The sequence below is a fragment of the Leuciscus leuciscus genome, assembly GCF_965113295.1.
Source record: "Leuciscus leuciscus genome assembly, chromosome: 23".
NCBI classification, from domain to species: domain Eukaryota; kingdom Metazoa; phylum Chordata; class Actinopteri; order Cypriniformes; family Leuciscidae; genus Leuciscus; species Leuciscus leuciscus.
In genome coordinates, this window is record NC_138747.1 from 16,463,078 (window position 1) to 16,485,581 (window position 22,504).

Below are 22,504 nucleotides of genomic sequence, written 5' to 3' on the forward strand. Positions count from 1 at the left end.
TAGAGGAGTGAGGCTGCTCCCGCTCAGCAGCCTCAATGAAAGAACGGCGGGGGAGAAGTTTTTGCAATGCAGCTGCCTGTTTAGCAGCTTCCTGAGATTTAGCTACCGCACTGTTTACTGCATCGCCAAATAAACCAACAGTGGAAACCGGAGCATCTAAGAGAACGTGCTTTTCTTTCTCTTTTATATCGCTCAAATTGAGCCACAGATGCCTCTCAGTGGCCACCAGGGCTGCCATAGACCGCCCGATTGATTTAGCGGTCTCCTTGGTGGCCCTGAGAGACAAATCTGTGGCTCTGCGTAGTTCAGCCACTGTATCAGGACCAATTCCCCCGCCCTCCTCTAAATCCCCCAATAATTCTGCCTGATAGGCTTGCATAATAGACATCGTATGCAGACACGCTGCAGCTTGACCAGCGGCTGCATACGATTTATGAACCAGAGATGAAGTGTATTTTACTGGCTTAGAGGGAAGTGAAGGAGCTTTCAGGGAAGATGCCGTTGCTGGAGAGAGATAGCTCGCAAGCGTCTCCTCCACCTTCGGCATCTCCCCATAACCATATTCTTTATATTTGTGAATGGAAGAATAATGGGATGTTTGTGGTGCATACACTCTGTATGAAACCGGTTTTCCCCACGATCTCGACACCTCGGTGTGGAGATCGGGGAAAAACGGAAGGCTTCTTCGCTGAGGCTGTGTACGAGATGGCAGGAAGCGTTCGTCGAGCTTACTTTTCGAACGAACGTCCTGCCTATCCTCTGGCCACTCAATAGATAATCTGTGAACTGCTCTCGTGACAACATCGAGCAATTCCTCAAAAGCGTGAGACTGAGGTGGCGAATCCTCAGACTCAGCTTCAACACTAACAACGTCCAACTCCTCAGAGCTGGACAATTGCAGTATTGGTGCCTCCATCGGGGGGGAAGAAACCGCAGCGCGTGCTTCCACACCCTGATGAGAGGCACTGGATCTATCAGAAGGATGTTGAGATAAGGCAGAGCCCGTCTCAACATCCACTGATAAATCCATTTGTGAACCCCAGGTCTGAGATCGACGCCGTGCCTCGGCAGCGGCGGGACCCAAGCCCTGGGGAACGTGGTCGGGATTGAACTGAGCCAAGCGGGATCGGAGCGTACGCAATGGAAGCGCCTCGCAATGCACACAGTCACCACCCTCGAGTGCTGACTGGGCATGCTCCTCACCCAAACAAACAACACAAAGAGTGTGAGTATCACCTCCCGTTAAATAACGCGGGCAGGGATGGACACACACTCTAAACTGCTGCTTGCTCGCCATACTGAATATATATATGTGATATAGACAGACAACACCAAATAACAAGGACAGATTCAACACAGAGCGCAACTGAAGACTCAGAAAGCTTTCGTTTTCTGTTTCGGGCCGGCTTTTATAGCTTCCTGGTACGTGACGTCACCCGCCTCTGACGTTCCGCCACACCATTGGACTGATTTGACATGTGCTTCAAGACGTCATCACGCAAAGCGTTCCCCATAGCGTCATTTCGACGCAACGGGAGTTCCCTTGAAAGGGAACTATCAATATACCTATAAGTTCACTTGTAGTATAGTTGCAGTACATATGAAAAACGCAGTTGTAATCTAGTTGTGTTGTCAGAGTTGACTACTTTTACACTTAAAGTATACTTAAAAATATACTTTTTACACAAAAATAATTTGTTCCAACTACTAGTACACTTATATTAGTATACTTAAAGGGATAGTTCACCCAAAAATGAAAATTCTGTCATCATTTACTCACCCTCAAGTTGTTTCAAACCTGTATGAATTTCTTTTTTCTACTGAGCACAAAAGAATATATTTTGAAAAATGTCGGTAACCAAACAGTTGATGGACCCCATTGACTTCCATAGTTGAAAAAAAAAAAAAATACTATGGAAGTCAATGGGGTCCATCAACTGTTTGGTTACCGACATTTTTCAAAATATATTCTTTTGTGCTCAGCAGAAAAAAGAAAATCATACAGGTTTGAAACAACTTGACAGAATTTTCATTTTTGGGTGAACTATCCCTTTACTGCAGTATATACTTAAAATATACTTGAATTTTACTTAAGTATACTTCAATTAACTTGAAGTATACTTATTTTTGTATGTTGAAAGTTTTTTTAAATGTATATATTTTTTTTATTTACATAATTTTTATACTCTGTCCCTCACAAAAATGCACTGCTTCAAAAGATTTATTTATGTATTTATTTATATTTCTATATTTTTGTGGTCTAAATAAATAAATCAATAATTGGGGTTGAACCCACCTTCATGTTCTTCATTCAAGCATGTTATACATTTGCCAAAGCTTCAATGAAACCTTCTAAAATGAGCTGAGAAGTTGTATTGGTGGTCATATGAATCTGACGCATTAACTATGCAAGTTTTCTTTAAGTGAGCTTAACATCATAGTTTCCCGCCACTAGTTTTTCAATAATTAGATCATACCTGTCTGAATTCTGTTCATTATCATGTGTGTGTTCTTTCAGTTCTTCGTCTGCCGTTGTTTGTGTGGAAGCACACTGTTTAGTTGAGTTTTGGATCTCTGTGGATTACCTTTTTTACTTTTATTTAATAAACTAAACTATCATTTTGATCCTCTTTGTCAGAACCATTATGTTACATCTGTTTTCTTTATTCTTTTATAAAGTATAGGCCAAATATACTTAGACTTTTCTGTCAGTTTAAGTCAAGTATACTTAAGGGTAGTTTTAAGTATATTTCTGAGAAGTACATAGACTAAAAGTATATGTTCTTATTTTTAGTTTAAAAGTAATAGCACACTTTAATGAACTTATGTTTTGTAAGGGTTATTTTGCAGAAATTAAACTGTTTTGGTTTGTGAATTTTAAATGTAAAAGTTGCTTGAGTGCTGTTACTTGGAAGTGCAATGAATTTTTTTTTAATGTATTTATTTATTTATTTACACCATTTTTATACTCCCTCATAAAAATGCACTGCTTCAAATGCGATGTACTTGAAATGTATGGTTAAAGTCCTTGTTGCCTGAGATAAAGAAATAGAATGAGACCGTTTTCTCCCCCTCTGTTATTTGTTTAATCAGACTCTCTTTTAAAACCATATCTTTGGTTGCTGTTTGTGAACTTGCAAGTACCCATGCCAAGTGCATACTTTAAGGTTACAGGATTCGTGTGAGCCACCAAGACTGAAATAGTGTGCCAAGTTGATGTAAAACCTCTCATGTAGTGGCTTCAGAAGTGATAAGCTTCAATGTTTATTTTCCCAGACGCTGTGTGAGGCAAAATTGACTTTTGCTATCTCAGCGAATAGCAATTATCTGGGGTGCCAGAAGCTTCTGCGCAGTGAAGACTAATTAGTTTCATTAACCTGCGTCAAAGATAAAAAACAATTGCCATAATGTAATTGAAATGCTAGTCTCTCTCTCTGCTGTTAGAACATTTCAATTTGATAAATGATTTTTTGATGCTGTTCACTTTATTTAAACAATTTCTTCTGACATTGTATCAGGTTTCTGGTTCAAATACGATTGCTTCATGTTAAATTGACTTGAAACAGTTACTTTTTGACTAAACTTGATGTTTTCACTTTGAAATAACATGTTTCAATCAAGTAACCCTATCAAACAGGACTTTCACTTCCCATCATGCTTCGCAAAGGAGCTGAATTATGAGAGAGAATGTTAAAAGAAAGTGTTAGTTTAAGCATTTTTAGCGAGATGAGAAAATGGAGAGACTTGTTAATGTTTAATGCTCTGTTATGTTGGTATTTAAAAGTTTCTGTTATGCTAGTGTTTTTGGTGGGTTACCATTGTGCTAAAATGTTGTTTAGTTAGTTATGTAAATCATAGGACTGAACAAAAACTATTAATTGTAGGATTATTTGAATAATTCAATTGAAATGAAAACGATTTATTTATGTTAAACTAAAACCATTCATTCAAGTTAAACACAATTGATTCTAGTTAGTTGTACATGGTTGACTCTATTGGGTTTTTGGGTTTCAATCACGTGGAACCACTGTCCATGATTGAATATGTTAGTTTTTTGAAGGACAATACCTCAGTCAAGATGTTGACTCTTGCCTCCATAACTGGATGCATGTATTTTGTACCATTACGTGCTATTGTATGTATGTAAATTATTTCTTATTGTATATGCTTTTTAGCAGTATTTATGCAGCTTTAACATTTCACCATTTGTTTAACTATAAAAATATCCACATGGGCAATGTGCTTATTGCCCTGCATTTAACGGTCATGCACTTTATCCTAATAAAGGATTGGTATGTTTTTATATATTCAGTCGTCAAAGGTCTGAATATTAAACAGTAATGATTGAAATTTGCATGAAAAATGTCATTAATGATTTGACAGGAGGGTAAGTGAATGAAAAATAAATAAAAATAATAATATTTGTGATTAATATCAGATTTTGTCTAATCCTGTTCCTGGAGATCTACCTTCCTGCAGCTCCAACCCTGATCAAACACAACTGAACCAACTAATTAAGATCTTCAGGAGCATGGACATATAAAATACACCGACGCCTCATTGGCTGCTTTGGATGGTTGCTGCAATACGTCAATGGGTCCGCTATATTGGTCCAGGATTGCTCTAATACAAGTAAATGGGGAGCTGCGGCTTTTCTGGACAAAAAGCGGAATAAAGTTTACATTTCTCAACTGATTTCAATGGTTTATGATCTGTGTGGAGTACAAAAAAGGTTCTGTCTCCAATTACAGAATATAATATGCAGGAGAGGTGCAGTCTCTTGGTAATGCAGAGAACAGTCCACTGATATACTCTCTTCAGCCTTCCTTGAGGTTTGTGTTGTCTTGGTGCCACTGGCTAAATTAGTAGATTAGTTCATAATATAAACTATAATATAAACTCAGACTTCATAGCAACTTTATATTATTTCTCACAAAGTCTCAGTTTTCATAGCTAGCGTTATCGCTAGCTATTAATAGTTGACTTCGGTTTTCAACAGGTTGTCAACATAATGTTATAATGACTAAATAAAACAAAAAACAACTATTCAGACTTACATGAAATGGTTTGGATTGTACAACGGTTTGTAAAACCTCAAAACAGTCAGGGATATTTTCTTCAGTCCAATTATGAGAGTTACGGCAAGTTGTCCAGACCAATATGGCGGCGCGCTTGACGTACGATCAAGTGGCCGATGAGGCGTCTATGTATGTGATATGTCTGTGTTCAGGAGCACTTGATAATTATTGACAGATGTATTGGATCAGGGTTAGATCTGAACTACTGTATGCGGGTTCGTAGATCTCCAGATTGGGCTCCCCTGATCTAGATGTTACATGCGAGAAACAACATTGTAATAAAACACCAACACCTGCAAATTTACGAAAAAGTAAATGCCAGTGTGGGTTTATGGATGTGCATTATAAGGTGATTAATATGTGTGAATCTCTAGAGATGAAGTTTTGTTATAATCTTCATTATAAATTACAAAATGTGTGTGGCTTTCCCTGGTGGCCCTCTTGTGCGGGTGCATTTGATCTTTTTTATAGGGAATAAAGGAGAGATGACATTTGTAAGGTCTTGTTTGGTCTTGCGTACACAATGGCACAAACACAGAGCCAAATCTCACAGCGGGGTTTCTCAGCTCTCTCTCCATGTGAAAAGACATTGGACTACTTGTTTTGACCTTTTGACGCAGTGAATCAATAGAATGCATTCAAACTCATCTCAGCTGGATCTTGGGGTTTTTCACAGACTGAGGAACATGGCAGAATTACAGAATGTCTAAGCCAATAATTTTCAGTAAAGATAAATTTACATTTTATTATATATATATATAAACATTGGTGGAATTTGAGGTATGCTTGGGATCACTGTCCTGTTGGAAGGTCCAGCTTCCTCACTGAAGGCATGGCGTTTTCTCCACTGTTTCTTTACCTTTGAACTGGCAAACTATGCTTCCAATGGTGTATCTAGGAACATTTAGTGCCTTCGCTATCTTTCTGTATCCTGTTCCTTCTTTGTGAAGGGCGATGATATCTTCTCTTAACTTTTTGGACCATTCTTTTGACTTAGCCATATTCCTAACATGAAGTCAAACATGACACTCAAGAAACCTAGCCAGTTCAGATATTTTATGTGTTCTAGCTCAAGCATACCTGGTGTAACTAATGAAGCCCTTGATTAGTTGCATCATGTGTGCTTGAGACAACACCTGTTTTGCAGATTTGTGCTGTTGCGAGGGATTCTATTCAGGGGTTTGAATAATACAGAAGTCATTAAAAGTTGCATTTTCAGTTGAATTTGGGGAAACCACTTGAAACATTTGTTGTGTTGAGCTATTTCGATAACTTGTTTTATTTTTTTATTTTTTTATTATTGCAAACATCTGAAAGTCTGTACTTTGCCAATAAACCTGATTTGCAATTGTAATTTGTTAATTGTGATTACAACTATATATAGTTGTAATATATAGTTACTCTTATTATATATAGTTAATATATATAGTCAGGTTCTGGTAGATGAAGTAGGAGGCGAACACGAAGATGATAAATCAAAGGTTTTAATTCTCAATATAGCAAATACAAGAAGCAGGGAGCGTGTGCTCCGAGCATAGACTAAACCAAACAAACCGACCAGTGAAGAGTGAAAACCAGGAACTTAAATACACACACAGATGAACACAAGACAGGTGATGCAGATAATGATGATGAACAGGTGGGTAATGAAGGGAGTGAGTTCAGGTGTGGAAACAAGGAGGATTCTGGGAACTGTAGTGCAGACAGGACGATGACAGACCGTGAATGTGACATTACTCCCCCCTCCCGCAAGGCGCGTCCCGCGCCGAAGAAGGCAGCATACGGGAGGGGGGGTGGGCATCCTGGAGTCCGTGACGGGAAGGAGGAACAGGTTCAGAAGGACGGACTCCAGGATGGTGGCAGGACAGACAGAGGAGGAGGTGATCACGACGGTGCAGACAGAAGACAGAACCAAGGCGGTGCAGGTTGAAGACAGGACCAAGGTGGTGCAGGTTGAAGACAGGACCAAGGTGGTGCAGGTTGAGGATAAGGCCCTGGCGGTGCGGACCCTTCGGGTGGCCATGGCGGTGCGGACCCCTCGGGCGGCCACGGCGGTGAGGACCCTTCGGGTGGCCGTGGTCCCTCGAGTGGCCAGGACGGAGGCACCAGCGGAGAAGGCTCCGTGCTGGGCGGGACCAGCGGAGAAGGCTCCGTGCTGGGCGGGACCAGCGGAGAAGGCTCCGTGCTGGGCGGGACCAGCGGAGAAGGCTCCGTGCTGGGCGGGACCAGCGGAGAAGGCTCCGTGCTGGGCGGGACCAGCGGAGAAGGCTCCGTGCTGGGCGGGACCAGCGGAGAAGGCTCCGTGCTGGGCGGGACCAGCGGTGAAGAGGGTTCTGTGCTGGACGGGACCAGCGGTGAAGAGGGCTTTGCAAACTCTGGCACTGGCTCAGGCTTTGGCGGGCAGGCGACAGGCTGTGGCGGGCAGGCGACTAGCTCTGACGGGCAGGCGACGACTGGACGAAACTCTGGAGGAGCTGCCATCTTGGATCTGGTGGCAGGCCTGATGAGAAGAGACCCAGACCTGGCAGGCATGACGCTTGCTGTCCCAGGCGGAGCGGGCATGACACTCACAGTCTCAGGGGATTTGGCGTGAAGTGCGGGGTCGGCTGGACTGGCGTGAAGTGCAGGCTCGATTGGACTGGCGTGATGTGCAGGCTCGGCTGGATCGGTATCGGCTGACTCGGGACTTTCAATAGTAAGGGTGGAACCACAGATCCAAAGAGCTTTATCCATGAAATCAATAAAGGGTAGGTGCCTGTATTCAGTCAGCAGAATCTGGGCGAGTGGATCGTCTAACCCACTCCAGAAACGCTGCTTTAAATAATCCACTTCCCAGCTCACATCCTGGAAAAGATGAAGATAGACAGTAACAAAGTCCTCCAACGAACACCCGTTTTGATTAAAAAGAAATGCATCAAACACGTCCTCCTCCATAATATTCTTTGGGTCGGTCAATCTGTCAGGTTCTGGGTAGATGAATTAGGAGGCGAACACGAAGATGATAAATCAAAGGTTTTAATTCTCAATATAGCAAATACAAGCAGCGGGGAGCGTGTGCTCAGAGCATAGACTAAACCAAACATAAACATTGACCAACCAGTGAAGAGTGAAAACCAGGAACTTAAATACACACACAGATGAACACAAGACAGGTGATGCAGATAATGATGATGAACAGGTGGGTAATGAAGGGAGTGAGTTCAGGTGTGGAAACAAGGAGGATTCTGGGAACTGTAGTGCAGACAGGACGATGACAGACCGTGAATGTGACATATATATATATATATATATATATATATATATATATATATATATATATATATATATATATATAAAGGGAGTGTATACACACGTTCACACACACACACACACACACACACACACACATTATATATATATATATATATATATATATATTAATGTGTGTATACACTCCTGTTCAAAAGTTTGGGGTCAGTAATATTTGTTTTTGTTAATAATCACATTAAAATGATCAAAAGTGAGAGACATTTATGCTGTAAAAAAAAAAAAAAAAAAAAAAAATTAAATCCCGTTCTTTTGAACTTTCTAATCATCAAAGAATCCTGAACAAGATTATCACAGTTTCCTAAAAAATGTTAAGCAGCACAACTGTTTTCAACATTGATGATAATAAGAAATGTTTCTTGAGCATTAAATCAGCATATCATGTGACACTGAAGACCTGAGTAAAAGTTTTGCATCACAGTAAAATATTACTGTTTTTACTATATTTTTGAACAAATAAATGCAGCTTTGATGAGCTTAAAGGGATACTTCACCTCTGGAAAGATGAATGTGTATTTAAAACAGGTCATTTATGTAGAAGAAATATGAAATTATTTTTGAATTTGGAGCTTTATAGACTGAGAAAAGCCAGAAAATTTATTTTTGGCTCCTGTGGATGAAAGACAACAACTCCCAAAATGCACTTGCTTCGCTGCCCTAGGAGGCCACTCCCATGCCACGCCTACCGGTAAGAGAGCACAGTTGAAAACAACAAGGCTAGGCTACTAGTGAGTGAGTCTCCGTGACGAGTTTGCCCGGGATTTCGATATCGCCCAAAATGTCCGGGATTCGGCTTTTGCGTTCTACAGTCGCCATTCATTATGTTTACTGTGGCGAGCAGGACGAGGCTGAGGGGCGCGGGAGAACGGCGCGAGGCGCACCGGTCTCGTATCTCTCACGGAGGAGCGGGAATTTTCTTAGCAATGTTAAAACGCACATCAACCGATCACTTGTTTAGCGTTCATGTAAACACCACATTCAGATTCACCAATCGGAATGAATTCAGTTAGATTGAAACAAAAGGTGTGCATGTAAATAATGAATGGCGACTGCAGAAAACAAAAGCCGAATCCCGGACATTTTGGACGATCTCGACTGCCGGAAATTTCCGGGAAAAAGAGGATGTGAGTGAGATCCCACCCTCTATGGGCGGGTTGAACACATGCGGGACAGCCCCTCCTACTGGCTGTAGTCTTTAGCCTCTGACCAAAAAATCCTCCGATGACGCAAAATGACGATTTTTGCGTCATCAGAGGATTTTTTTCCAGACAAAAAATACATAAATCTCTCATCTCAGGGGGATATGAGGGTGAAAAGCACGGTAATTCGAAAATACTACAGGTTTTCTACTAATACAAAGCTTAATGCTAAATCCTGAAGTATCCCTTTAAGAGACTTCTTTCAAAAACATGTTTTCTACATAAAATTTTATTATGTATGAATCACTATTATATTGGCATCAGCCACCCTGTTCTCTAGAAATCGATATCGCTATAGGCCATATTATATCCATAACCATATTTCATATCCCTACATTTAACACCATTCATTTGACTGAAGTAATATCATTAACATCACACGCTGTTTAAAAAATTCAGAGCGCATACTGATTTCCCAAATATAAGTGGGAGAATCTGACCAGCTCTGAGGACTCATCTACATCAATCTCAGTTAGTGGCTGCTTTATGTAGCAGAGCAGATAGTTGTAGTATGTCATACTGACAATATAGTTTTGAGGAGGAACTGCTGTGGTGATGTGTCGACTCCCAGATCCTCTCTATCTCTGGTATTTTCAGTAAAGCTTGCCTATATGGCCTCTTTCTGGATCAAGCTTAAGTTTTAGGCCAACATGGACAGAAAATAGATATGATAACCTAAAAAGATACAGGATATTTGAATAGAATGATGTCAGCCAATGCAAAACTCCAATTTTAGCACTGCAATTCCTGTTATCCAGTATCTGTCAGCAAAATATAAAGCCTCGGGGCTTGATGTGAATCGTATTTGGTTTGAGATTTCCTCAAAGTCTCACTAAGATACAGTATGATTTAATCTGTTCCAGTGAAATCATGCCTTGATACTGAATTAACCACACTGTTAAACATTTCAAGGGGTTTTTACAGTAACTCGCTGGCAACACTGTTGCCAGTAAGTTACTGTAATTAAGATTTACAATACCATTACCGTATTTCAGTTTTACAGTAACTACATGGTACTGTAATTGTGTAATACAGTGCATTACAGTAAAAACTAAGCTAATCAGTACACTACTGTTATTATTTTTATTTGTACTAAAAATTTATTAATTTCATAATTTTGATATAGAATTAATTTTATTTTGATCCACATAAGTACTACTGACATACAAATCAATTAGACAAAATTATTACAAAATACTTTTTTTTTTTTACATTTCATATATGTCACAAAAAAAAAAACAGTCTGATAATGCTGGAAATGATGTGTTAAATTTTTACACATTAATGGGTGAGTTTAGGGACAACGTTTTTTGTATTAATTTTAACTCATTCATTGTGTTAATGATTTTAACAAAGTAAATATGTCAGAAAGGTTAGCACAAAGATGTGTAAATGTGTTCAATTAACACATTATGTGCTGTCCTTCACTGTACACATTGTTAAAAAAAACACGTTAGCATTTGACAAAATGAATATAGAGTCATTGATTGTTTAGCTTATACAGTTATTATAATGAAATATCAACCATTATATTCATACAACGGCAGAATATAAATACATTTTTAAGCAGTCAAAAAGGAAATATCCAACACAGGACAAAACAGTGTTCTTTTCACAATACATGACACATAACCCCACCTTCAAAATATTTTCAATTATTTACAAAAAAATGTTGGATTCATGTATCCTACATTGGTGGCCACAATAAGTATTTAAGTGTCTTAATGTTTTTTAAAGAAGTCTCTTTGATGCTCAAGAAACTTTTCCACAGCATTGGAGTAAAAGTCATCATCAAAATAATTAAATTTAATAAAATTATGCCATATTAAATTTAATACTTGCATATCCTAAATTCTGTCAAAAAAATTGTGAGATCCATAGAGAGAAAGACTGAAATCGATGATTTAGCCCATTTCAGCTTGTCTGCAGTGAAGGGGTTCCGGTTTGAGACAAATACACAGTAAGACATGCAATAAATCACTGTGTGATGATCGTTCTCCTTCCTACAGTAACCCACCTGTGCGCTGATATTAGGATCTTCCTGGTCAGGTGGGACTGCAATGGTAGAGAGTCTTCTGCCTAATAAAATATTAAAATAATGCAAAAATATAAACTTAAGTTGTTTAGAATGCTAGATTTGGTATGAATGAATTAGTGAGAGTTTTACTGCAGTGCTTACCTGGATACATTTAATCTGGTGAGACTGTACATTGAAAATGGTCCATCTTCTGATTGGTTCATTTGCTGTGTAATAAATATAATGTTAGACTTGATGCAAAGGTCACTTATTTGATATGAAGTTAGCCAATTTTATAGAGATTTTGTATGATGTTGTATGCCACCTAGTCTGCACCAGTGGCTCCAAAGCACTTATCACATATTGCTAATCATTTCAGCAAACTTATGTCAAAATATATCAAAAATATGATTTCAAGTAGAGCTTAGGCCTACCTCAGGAATCTTGCTAGAAGTCACTGGCGCGAACTGGCGCTTTGTTGCAGTTGCCTTTCAACACATACAAAAATTGCAGTAAATATTAAATTCCATTAAAAAAAAAACTATAATATGTTATAGTTTGCAAACTAATTCTAAGTGGCCGCTAGCCATAAAACTTGTTAGCTAACATACAATGTTATTTTCTCATCAGTAGGCCAACATTAGCTACAACCATAACAGAATTTCACATTAGTTAATTTAATGTTAATGTAAACTAAACGTTGCTCGTTGGCGTATTTTAACTCGACAATTCAATAATCTAAAGTCTGTCAAATGAAACGTTAGCGCAGTTTACCGTGGTAAAGTTCGGGTGCGCAAACCTGTCATCACACACAGAATGTTTTTACCTTGCTTGCTGGTCTCTCTCTCGGTGAAGTGAATTCCGTCTCTACCCCGGGCCAGACACGAACGGCGCGATCCAACAAAAGACAGTCAAAACTCAGTGATATTACACTGGATGCTCCAGTGCGACATGACAAATCACAGACAGTGTATAGCGATGCCCCGTTATTTCTGACGTACGGTAGGCTACTCCGAGTCCAAGCGCTTGCGTTATTTCTGACAAGGGACAAACAGGTTTGCAATTTGCATTAATGGTCCGGTCGCTTCAATGTGTCCAATATAGACTAGCTGTTTAGCATTGTAACCATGCGGTGTAAGGCAACAATTAGGAAATAAAAAGCACGATGGAATGGTGCCAGAGGCCGTTGTGTTACGTCAAATACAGCAAAAAAAAACAAAAAACAGTAAGTCTCTGTATGTGGTGTTTGACGTCACAGAAAATTCCCATGATGCAATGGGAATCACAGTTATTTACTGTAAAGAGAAATAGCTGTATAATACTGGATGATTTAAAGTAAAGAACTGTAGAAATTACAATCTAACAGTGTATGTGCTATTACTGCTATGAACCCCTCTATATGTTGCACCACTACATCACAAATCTGAAGATGGATGACCAGTGGTATTAAACTCCCTTTATCACACAACATTTCGGATGTGCCGTAAATCATGCCGGAGATCCTATTAGCTATTTTCTCCTGCTATGAGTCGAGAATTGTCGAGAAATAAGTCCAGTTAGCCACATGGCGAGATATCCACATGAAAGAGCAGAGTGATAAAATGGTGTTCACATAAAGTGTGTGTCAAAGTATTCTGCACTAACCAGGTGAAATGAGTATGTGTATTGATGGCTTTGTTTGGCAGAGCGTGTCGGGTGGCTGATTGCAGTATGAAAGCTTTTTTAGACATGCAGATCCTAGTCATTCCATCTGTAAGTAGGAAGCACAAACCCACACGAATGTAAATAGGTCCTCTTGTTTGGCAAAGACTGAGTTATGATTTTGTGGGAGTGAAATAACCACAGTGTGTTCATTCTCTACCCCTCTTTCTGTCCAATCCAGGGTCCAAAATTAACACTCACAAATTAAAAATGCAAATAAAATTGGCTTTGGCGAGTATATATATGAGCAGACAGCAAACTTTTGGACTTCAACCATTGACAAGACATTTTCGTGTGAAAAATGTAAATAAATACTCAATAAATTAAGTTATCTTATTATTGCCACCATGTTTAGCTGGTTAGCATTGCCCTATGGTACAACATCTTTCTCCATTGACAGCCATTAAAAAGTAGCCATGTTTTGCTAACAGATACTGTTCTCCAGGTTTATTATAGACCTCCTCAGTTGCGTCAATAAACAGAAATTTAATTTTCATTGAGCTGTACAGAGCTCTGGCTCTTAGTAAACTGAAAACAGTTCATCACATTGTAGATAACACTTAGCATTTCCATTTGTTCTCTTTTTTTTATAACAACCTTTAAAATACAATGTAAACTGATGATCAGTTTCAGTAAGGTAAAATACTCATGACTGACCTTCCTTTTTTCAGATTTATCTCAGATCTATCAACTCTTGGTTTCTTCTAAAAATGTCTAGTGAGTTAATTGAGGTTTTATGTGTTATTGGTTCATTTATTTATTTATTTTCTTCAAATTCTTTATTTTCTTTCAAGAAAAAAAGAAAAAAAGAAAGATATTCCAATAGCAGGGGCTGGACACGCATGCAGATCACAAGAAATCCCTCGCAGCTCCATGTCCCATCAAAGTCATCAATGTGGACCGGCTCTAGTCTGTAAACAGCCCCGCTTTGATGTCGATACTGTAAGCAAGATAAAGGAGCTTCTTAGCTGAAATACAATAAAGACATTTTTACTCCGGAAGGATGGGATCAATGTGTCTCTTTAGGCATGTTTTCCTGTAATGGGCATGCATAAATAACTTGAAGAAATAAGTAGTTAATCATAACGATTTTACCCGTCTTACACAACCTATCGATGCATGACTAGGATATTATGGGATGTCGTATAACGTCAGTCCCGGTGCTGTTTTACGAGGCTGCGGTGAAGACTGCAGAAAGATGGACGTCAGAAATGACATTGGCTCTTCTGTTGCTGACTGCCACAGTAAAGACATTCCAAAGTAGATAGAGAAGCTTTTGTGGACGTTCAGGTGAGCCAGTATGTTTATTTGGACAAAAATATAGAATATGGCTTGAAAATGTTTCATAGGTTTAGTCTTAGTGTTAGAGTAACACATTACAAGTAATGCGAGTTCCGTATATTTACTTTTTTAAGTAACTAGTAAAGTAATGCATTACTTTTAAATTTACATCAAAATATCTGAGTTGCTGTTTCAAATAAGTAATGCAAGTTACTTTGTTTTCCCAATTATTGACTTACACCTCTCTTGTTAAGATCAAATCGAGAGTTTGTGCATGCAGAGACAAAATACTTTATGTATTTGATCTTACTTTATTAACCAATGTCTTTGCTGCTGACCTTCTATGATCTAATTCAACCTCACTAATAAGCTAAAATGACTTTAGATAAACATCACGTTTCATTTTTTGTTTTACTGCTGAAGTAAGATTGTTGAGCTTCTTCCGCATCATATTCTTTTGTTTGAGCTGTGCCCTCTGTACAGCCGTAAATAGCATTTTTTCAAGCCTGAGGCTTAATTATTTCACTTTGGTGTGAAAGGCCTTTGTTAAAAAACAAACAAGCCAGCCCAGCTGAAAAAAGTAATGTATCGCATTAATTTCCATAAAAGGTTACTAACGCAATTAGTTACTTTTTAGGGAGTAACGCAATATTGCAACGCATTACTTTTAAAACTTATTGTGTACATAAGTAGAATTGTGTTGGGACTACTATTTTTAACAGGAAGTCTGATCTGTTGAACTGTTGTGTTCTGACGTAATGTGTGTGAGAACGGAAGTGAAGAATAAACATTATGGATGAAGTTCGCTACTCCCGTCTCGTGTGCTCCATTGTTTTATAACTCCTGACAGATATCACATTCCCCAACTCTGATCCTTGGGATTTGGTAGGATGTTTTTGAGTCTTTTTACTCTAAAGTACTGTGTAGAATTGGTTAAGGATTAGAAAGAACCATGACAAAGATTGTGTGTTTTTTGTTTAGTGAAATGGCTTCCCACAATCCTCTTCAATCTATCTGAAAATCCAAGTGGCGTTATTTTGAAAATGCCAAGTGAGAAAGGCTTTGTAAAGGTTCGGTCTGAGAAGAGAAGTGTTTTTTACACTTGTCTGTTTCTCGGTTAACATTTGTCTCAACGAATTTCTCTGTCTTCAATGATTAGATTTTTTTCTTGTTGTCACCTTGCCAGAAATACCCACAAAAGAGGAAGAAAAAGAGGAATATCTTAAACAAATATTCTGCACTCTTTGAAGTGTAAATGTGTTTTTGCGGGCATCGGGAACTTGCGATCAGTCACAGCAAACCTGCCTGTCAAAGAGCACGTCAGTGTGTTGGTTTTCCTCAGTTGCTTCCTCAGCTCTGCTCTCTTTTCCCTCTGTTGAGTGAACAATGAATTAAACCCAATTAAGTTCACAGCTGTTGCCTGGAGCATTGCGAGTTTGTCTGGTGTACTTCATTCCTCTTGACATTGTCTTTGAATTGCTCATTGTCAGAGCTATAGTGTATTGAGGACATTCAGGAATTATTAGTCCTGAGAGAGAGAGAGAGAGAGAGAGAGAGAGAGAGAGAGAGAGAGAGAGAGAGAGAGACTACTATTTAACTATAGTAACACAGGTTTGACTGCATGTATTTCTTTTAATTCATGTTATGTGCAGATTAGATTTTGTGCAGAAGATTAATATCACATGCACACTAGAAATTGACCCATTCATATACAGAAGCAGGACTGTTATGAATGATAGCATATGCATTTGTTTTCAGAGTGTATAATTAGTTGGGCCATATTCTACTCTGTTTTAGCTCTTAGAATATTGTCATCATTTAGTTTTACGAGACCATTTTCCACTCCCTCTGTGACCATTAGAATTAAACAGGCCGTTTTTGAAACTGTAACTTATTGACTTATACAGTATATGAAAATGTCCTATTTTCTATTTGGCTAACACTGCATGATGGTGTAATTCAAACCATTAACTAAAAGGGTCAAAGTTTGGCTGGTTAGCATGTAACCCTTGCCGGTATAACTATCTTGTATTCTTGGGTAAGCATCTTCCTCAGTTAAATGCTTTTAGAATTAATTTGCAAGCAACATATTGCAGATGTCTCTTTCGTCCGTTTGTTCATTCATTCATTCATTCATTCATTCATTCATTCATTCATTCATTCATTCATTCATTCATTCATTCATTCATTCATTCATTCATTCATTCATTCATTCATTCATTCATTCATTCAATCATTCAATCATTCTCAAAATTTTCATCCATATGGAATAAACAGTTTTAACAAATAATAATACTAATAAACTGTGATACATATTTGTCAGTCATACATACATGAAACGGGTACAACTTTTTATTTTATTTCTGTAATAGTATAAGAATCTGAATTTTTTTTTTTTAATACACAAAAACAAGTTTATATATGTATCATCAATAAATCAATATTTTAATCTACATTTTAACTAATTAAATATCACTTGTTCCACCATGTTCGTACTTTTTAACTACATAAATGTAATTGTTTTCACTAGAGATTTATGGCAGTTCTAGGCAATTTGAATAAATAGATTTTCAAAAAATTATAGTTTAAATAAAACCAAATAGTTGCAAATAGTTAATAATAAACTATCTGTTTAGAGTGCATCTTACCCATTTCATTTATAAATGTATAAATATAAATTAAATATGTATAATACAAATATCAATACTATAAATATATATTCTATCATTATGAACATTAAGGTTCTGTGACAATCAAGCAATGTCAATGTGATCAATGGGAATGCTAACGAACAGCTCTTTCCATTGATCGACGGGCTGGATCTGATGTCAAAACCATGATGATTTTTGAATTAGCCATTTTTGCATGTCAACTTTCATTAATTATCTGCATGAACTGGGGAGGAAGCTATAGACTATTTTAAAAGGGCAAGCAAATCCTGTTTTCCATGTGTCCTTTTTGAATGCTCTATAAATACACACAATGAGATGCATCTCGGACCTGAGGGACAGAGAGAGAAAGACAAAGGACACAGGTAAACAGTGTTTTCAGGCCCATCTGCAGAGACTCTCTTGGATTAAGGGGCCACCAGTGGCTACACACACGTCTCTGATCTTGGCTTCACAAGAGTGGAAAGACTGTTGGATGCTTGTTATAGTCACCCCTTACTGAGAAACACATGGGCATACACACACACACACACACGCTCACATAGATGTGTGCAGTGTCTTTATCAATGTGTTTAGAGAAAATACAACACACCACATGAAATGACGCTCACTCCATTCGAGGGGCCGCACATACAAACATTGTTTGATTAATCATAGAACAAGATGAAAGCGAGTTTCAGAGAGAGGACGAGTGAGGAGCAGCATATTAGACATATTGCTTTACATAAATCTCATCGAAATGGACAACACTCAACATCTCCATCAGTGACTCACAGCTACCCAAAACACACGCCGCCCATCCTGCTTTGATCTCAGCCGCTCACTTATCATCCCTGGGTACCTTGGAGAATTATTGTTTTCTTGCCCAAGAAGCAATCATTAAAACCAAGGTAATACTGGACGGGGTTACTGACTGGCCATTCGGGGCACATGCCCCGGCACATTAGCCCCCTCCCAAAAACCAAGAACAACAGCCCATCTTTTTCTCACTATCTCCAACAAAATCACACATTTGAGGTAAGGATGCATTGATATTAAAATTCTAACCGATGTCATTAAGCCTTTAATTATTTTAATATTATGGTCTGTAACCGATAAATTACTACATTTATCATTTAAGTTTAAGTTTACACTGTAAGTACAAGTAAGTAAACTGTATTTATATAGCACATTTTAAAACCGCAAAGTGTTGAACAGAAATAATACAATTATAATAAAACAAATTCAATACAAAAATACCTGTACGTAAAGAAACGTTTTCAACATAGTTTAAATAAGTATACTGGAAAGTGCAAGGCGGATGTCAAAGGGCAGCTGATTTTATAAGTGCTCTAAAAAGGCTCTATCACCCTTAGTTTTTAGACGTGATCAGGGGACGTACAATAATGCCATGTCATAAATGGCGGGCCCAGTATTGAACCCTGAAGTACTCCACTAATAATAGGAGCTGAGGATGAGGAAAACTTACAGAAAAAGCTACAGAGAAAGACCTGTCTTTAAGATAAGAACCATTGTAAGGCACTACTGTTGAGAAGTTTAGAAATGTGGAAATATTTCTGAAATAAGTCTCATTGACTCAAACATTGTGAAATATGATTAGAATATAAAATAATTTGAATGTGATGGCAAAGCTAAATTTTCAGCAGCCGTTACTCCAGTCTTCAGTGTCACATGATCCTTCAGAAATCATTCTATTATGCTGATTTGGTTTTCAAGTAATATTTCTTATAATGATTAATTTTGAAATAATTTGTGCTGCTTGATTATTATTATTATTATTATTATTGTGTGTGTGGAAACCATGTTTTTTTGTGTGTTTTTTTAAAAGATTCTTTATTAAATAGAAAGTTCAAAATAACATTTATTTGAAATAGGAATGTATGGTAACTGTCACAAAACAGAACGTCCTGGAGCTGTGGCAGGTGTTAGGGAGGTGAACAGGGAGATACGGGCAGATGCACTCTGGCCATGGTTAGGAGGCTAGTAACGGTCATTCTCACCGCAATGTAGGAGCAGGGAGGAAAGGAGGTTTGGCTGGCCTTCGTGGCCGAGACGAGGGAACTTGAGACAGGAGCTCTGGGACGAGAGCGGGCACAGGGTAACGCTCCTGAGTGAGTTCAGGGAATTGAGTGAGCTCCCAGCTAAGTTCTGGGAAATGAGCTGATTCTGGAGTGAGCTCTCGATTGAACTCTGGAGAGGACTCTTGACTGAACTCATGAGCGAACTTGTGAATGAACTCTGAAACAAACTCATTAATGAACTCTGGATTGTGAGTTGGCTCTTGAGCTGACTCATGGGTTACAGTAGACTCAGGAACGGACTTGTGGTCTGAAGTTAAATCTCGGCCGGATTCATAGACTAATCTGATTTCTGGAGTGAACTCACAGAAAGGAGCAGGCTTTGGAGCAGACTCATTGACTAGAGTTGACTGATACAGGCTCATGGGTTAGAGCGGGCTCCGATACAGGCTCAGTGAGTTCCAATGCAGACTCAGGGGCCGGAATGGGCTCGATACTGAGCTCGGGGGCTGTCCGAGTCATCATTATACTGTGGTGAGGGGCTTGAGCCATCACTGGACTCTGGTCAAGGGCTGGAGCCAAGTTGTGTGTGGCCCAAACACACATAACAGCAGCTACATAAACGGAAAGGACCACCTCTTCGATTCCACCAGGGCATACAGGAAGAGGGCAGGTTCTGGAATCCCACGCACTGGAACAGACTAAGGAATTTTTCTCACTGGAACGGACTGGGGAATTTTTCTCACTGGAAGGGACTCTGAGATTTCACTCACTGGAATGGACTCTGAGATTTTACTCACTGGAATGGACTCTGAGATTTCACTCACTGGAACGGACTCTGGACCGAGGAACCGATGAGTGGAGTGATTCCTTAAAACCGAAAAGATATTATAGATACGATGAGAGGATCCGCTAATTTAGATATTAGGCCCGCTCTGTTGGATACAACCTTCAGTGCCCGGTGAAAGGCTGGGGAAGTTGCTTTCCTGAACTGGGAAATGTTAGGATACTCAGGTGTGACGACCATGACAGCTGAGGGTTCTGGCATGACGGCAATGATGGTTGAAGAAACTAGCGGTTCTTTGACTAGAACTGACTATATGGTTGAATCAGGACAGACCGAGACGAGGGAACTTGTAATGGTTTCACTGTAGTCTTGAGATGATGAAACCGATGGTTCAACAGAATATGCGGAACCTCACAGCCACAAAACGAGGTCCAAAAATTGCTCAAGTATCTCACATCCCTCTATCCCTGACAACAGATGGCAGACATCGCCGATAAGTAGCCTGGCAAGCCAGACCCACATCAAGATGTTGGGTCTGGGAACTCACCATTGGCAGGGCTCAATCCGAGGGGCGAGATAAACGGTTGTCTTTCAAATTCCCTCTGCAAGCAATATAGCGCTACAACCAACCAGAGCGTTTTCCCACCAGCGGAGCAAGTTGATCAATTAAACTTTTGCCCTATCTGGTCGGCAAAACTACAAACACATCTTCCTTTTTTAAGAATGACTTAAGTGCCGTTCTTTGTTCTTTTCTCAAAGAAATGTTAACTCCAAGTCCTCCAGAGTCGCGGCCAAAGCCGAAAGGGCAGCAGCCATTCTTTGTTCAAGTAGCAGGGAACCGTCGCAACTCTGTCGTCATTATGTTAAGCCCGCTCGCCGGTTCTATACACGATGTGATTGGCCTGACTAGAGTTTGTTTTTTTCCAGCTCGAAATCCAACCGAGAGTTGCTAAAACACCCTTGCTGCAAAATAAAATTTGCTGCCACTAGGGTGCGTCCAGATTTCTAGGCTAGCGGATAAGGACAAGATCATCTAATGTCGTTAAACAACAGTACTCCAGGGGCCTGTACCATGAAGCCGGTTTAGGTGGCTAGCCAGCTATGTTTCAGTTTAGTTTCCGCCAACCCTGGGTTTTAGGTACTATGAAAGTAGCTTGGCTTTAATCGGTGTTCGTTGCCATGGTATCTTACGCTGCACGGCTAACCTGCTCCGGGGCAGGTTGTGTTCTGGATTCAAGATCTCAGACTGAAGTTTGACCAATCAGATGAGCGCAAAGAAACATATAGGTGATGTAACTTATTCCCAGTGTCTGTTTACATTTACATTTATTCATTTAGCTGACGCTTTTATTCAAAGCGACTTACAATTGCTATATATGTCAGAGGTCGCACGCCTCTGGAGCAACTAGGGGTTAAGTGTCTTGCTCAGGGACACATTGGTGTCTCACAGTGGATTCGAACCCAGGTCTCTCACACCAAAGGCATGTGTCTTATCCATTGTGCCACTACCACCGTCTGTTACAATGACTTCACCTTTTCTTCCAAATCCTGTGGACATCTCAGCGCAAATTGTTTGACGGTCACTTCGTAGAGAAAGAGTTTTTAGCCAGACAAAATCCCCTTGCCTTTCCTGATAGTTACTTGTATGAAAGATACAGATTTTCCGCGGAAGGAATGTCTTATCTTTGCGAACTTCTTGAGCCGCACATAAAGAATTTAACACGTCGAATTCATGCACTTACTGTACCGCAAATGGTATTGCGTTGCGTTTTTTTGCAAGTGGTACATACTTGCACGGTGGGTGACGCACAGAAGCTATAGGGGAAAACACGGTTTGTCGAACCATTCGTAAGGTGGTCCTCGCTCTGCAGGAGTACATGAATAGTTTCATTAATAGTGTTCCCCGGACATTTATCGGCCATGTCCATAAAAGAGGGCTTTTATAAAATTGCCGGTAAGATATATTGATAGGGTGACATCACATGAACAATTTTTTTTATAAAAAAAAAAGCAAATTTCACAAATGTACTATATAATACATGTTAAGAATTATTTTAAATCTTTATTATTATTCTGTTAATCTTATGATAGGATTCCCTAGCTTTCTTAGTAGTACAAATACGTTCTATATTTATGTAAAATTATGTATATATGTATGTGTAGCCTATGTGTAATATAGCCTATAGCCTATTTTTATAATATATAAAAAATGTGCATGTATCATTTTTTATATATTATAAAAACAGGCTATAGGCTATATTACACATATAGGCTACACATACATACATAATTTTACATAAATATAGAACGTATTTGTTTAACTTACACATTAACAATCAGCAATCTTTCTCCAACAGTCTTCTCTTGCTTTGGCAGCAGAGACCGTATTGTTTCGAGCTTGAAATACATAAAGTCATCGTAATTCTGAAAGATTATCTCTTGCTCCTC

The 22,504-nt window shown here is 39.0% G+C and overlaps 2 long non-coding RNA genes across 2 annotated transcripts in view; one reads left to right on the top strand and one right to left on the bottom strand.

The window, feature by feature from the left end:
- The window catches only part of LOC309488218, a 513,708-nt gene that overhangs the window by 211,980 nt on the left and 279,224 nt on the right, over positions 1 to 22,504 (top strand). The window lies entirely within an intron of this gene.
- LOC309487483 lies at positions 11,607 to 12,092 on the bottom strand. The gene is made up of 3 exons (XR_014201864.1): positions 12,035 to 12,092; positions 11,763 to 11,827; positions 11,607 to 11,662 (listed from the first exon to the last, which is right to left on the bottom strand). It is a non-coding gene; the product is annotated as an uncharacterized lncRNA (long non-coding RNA).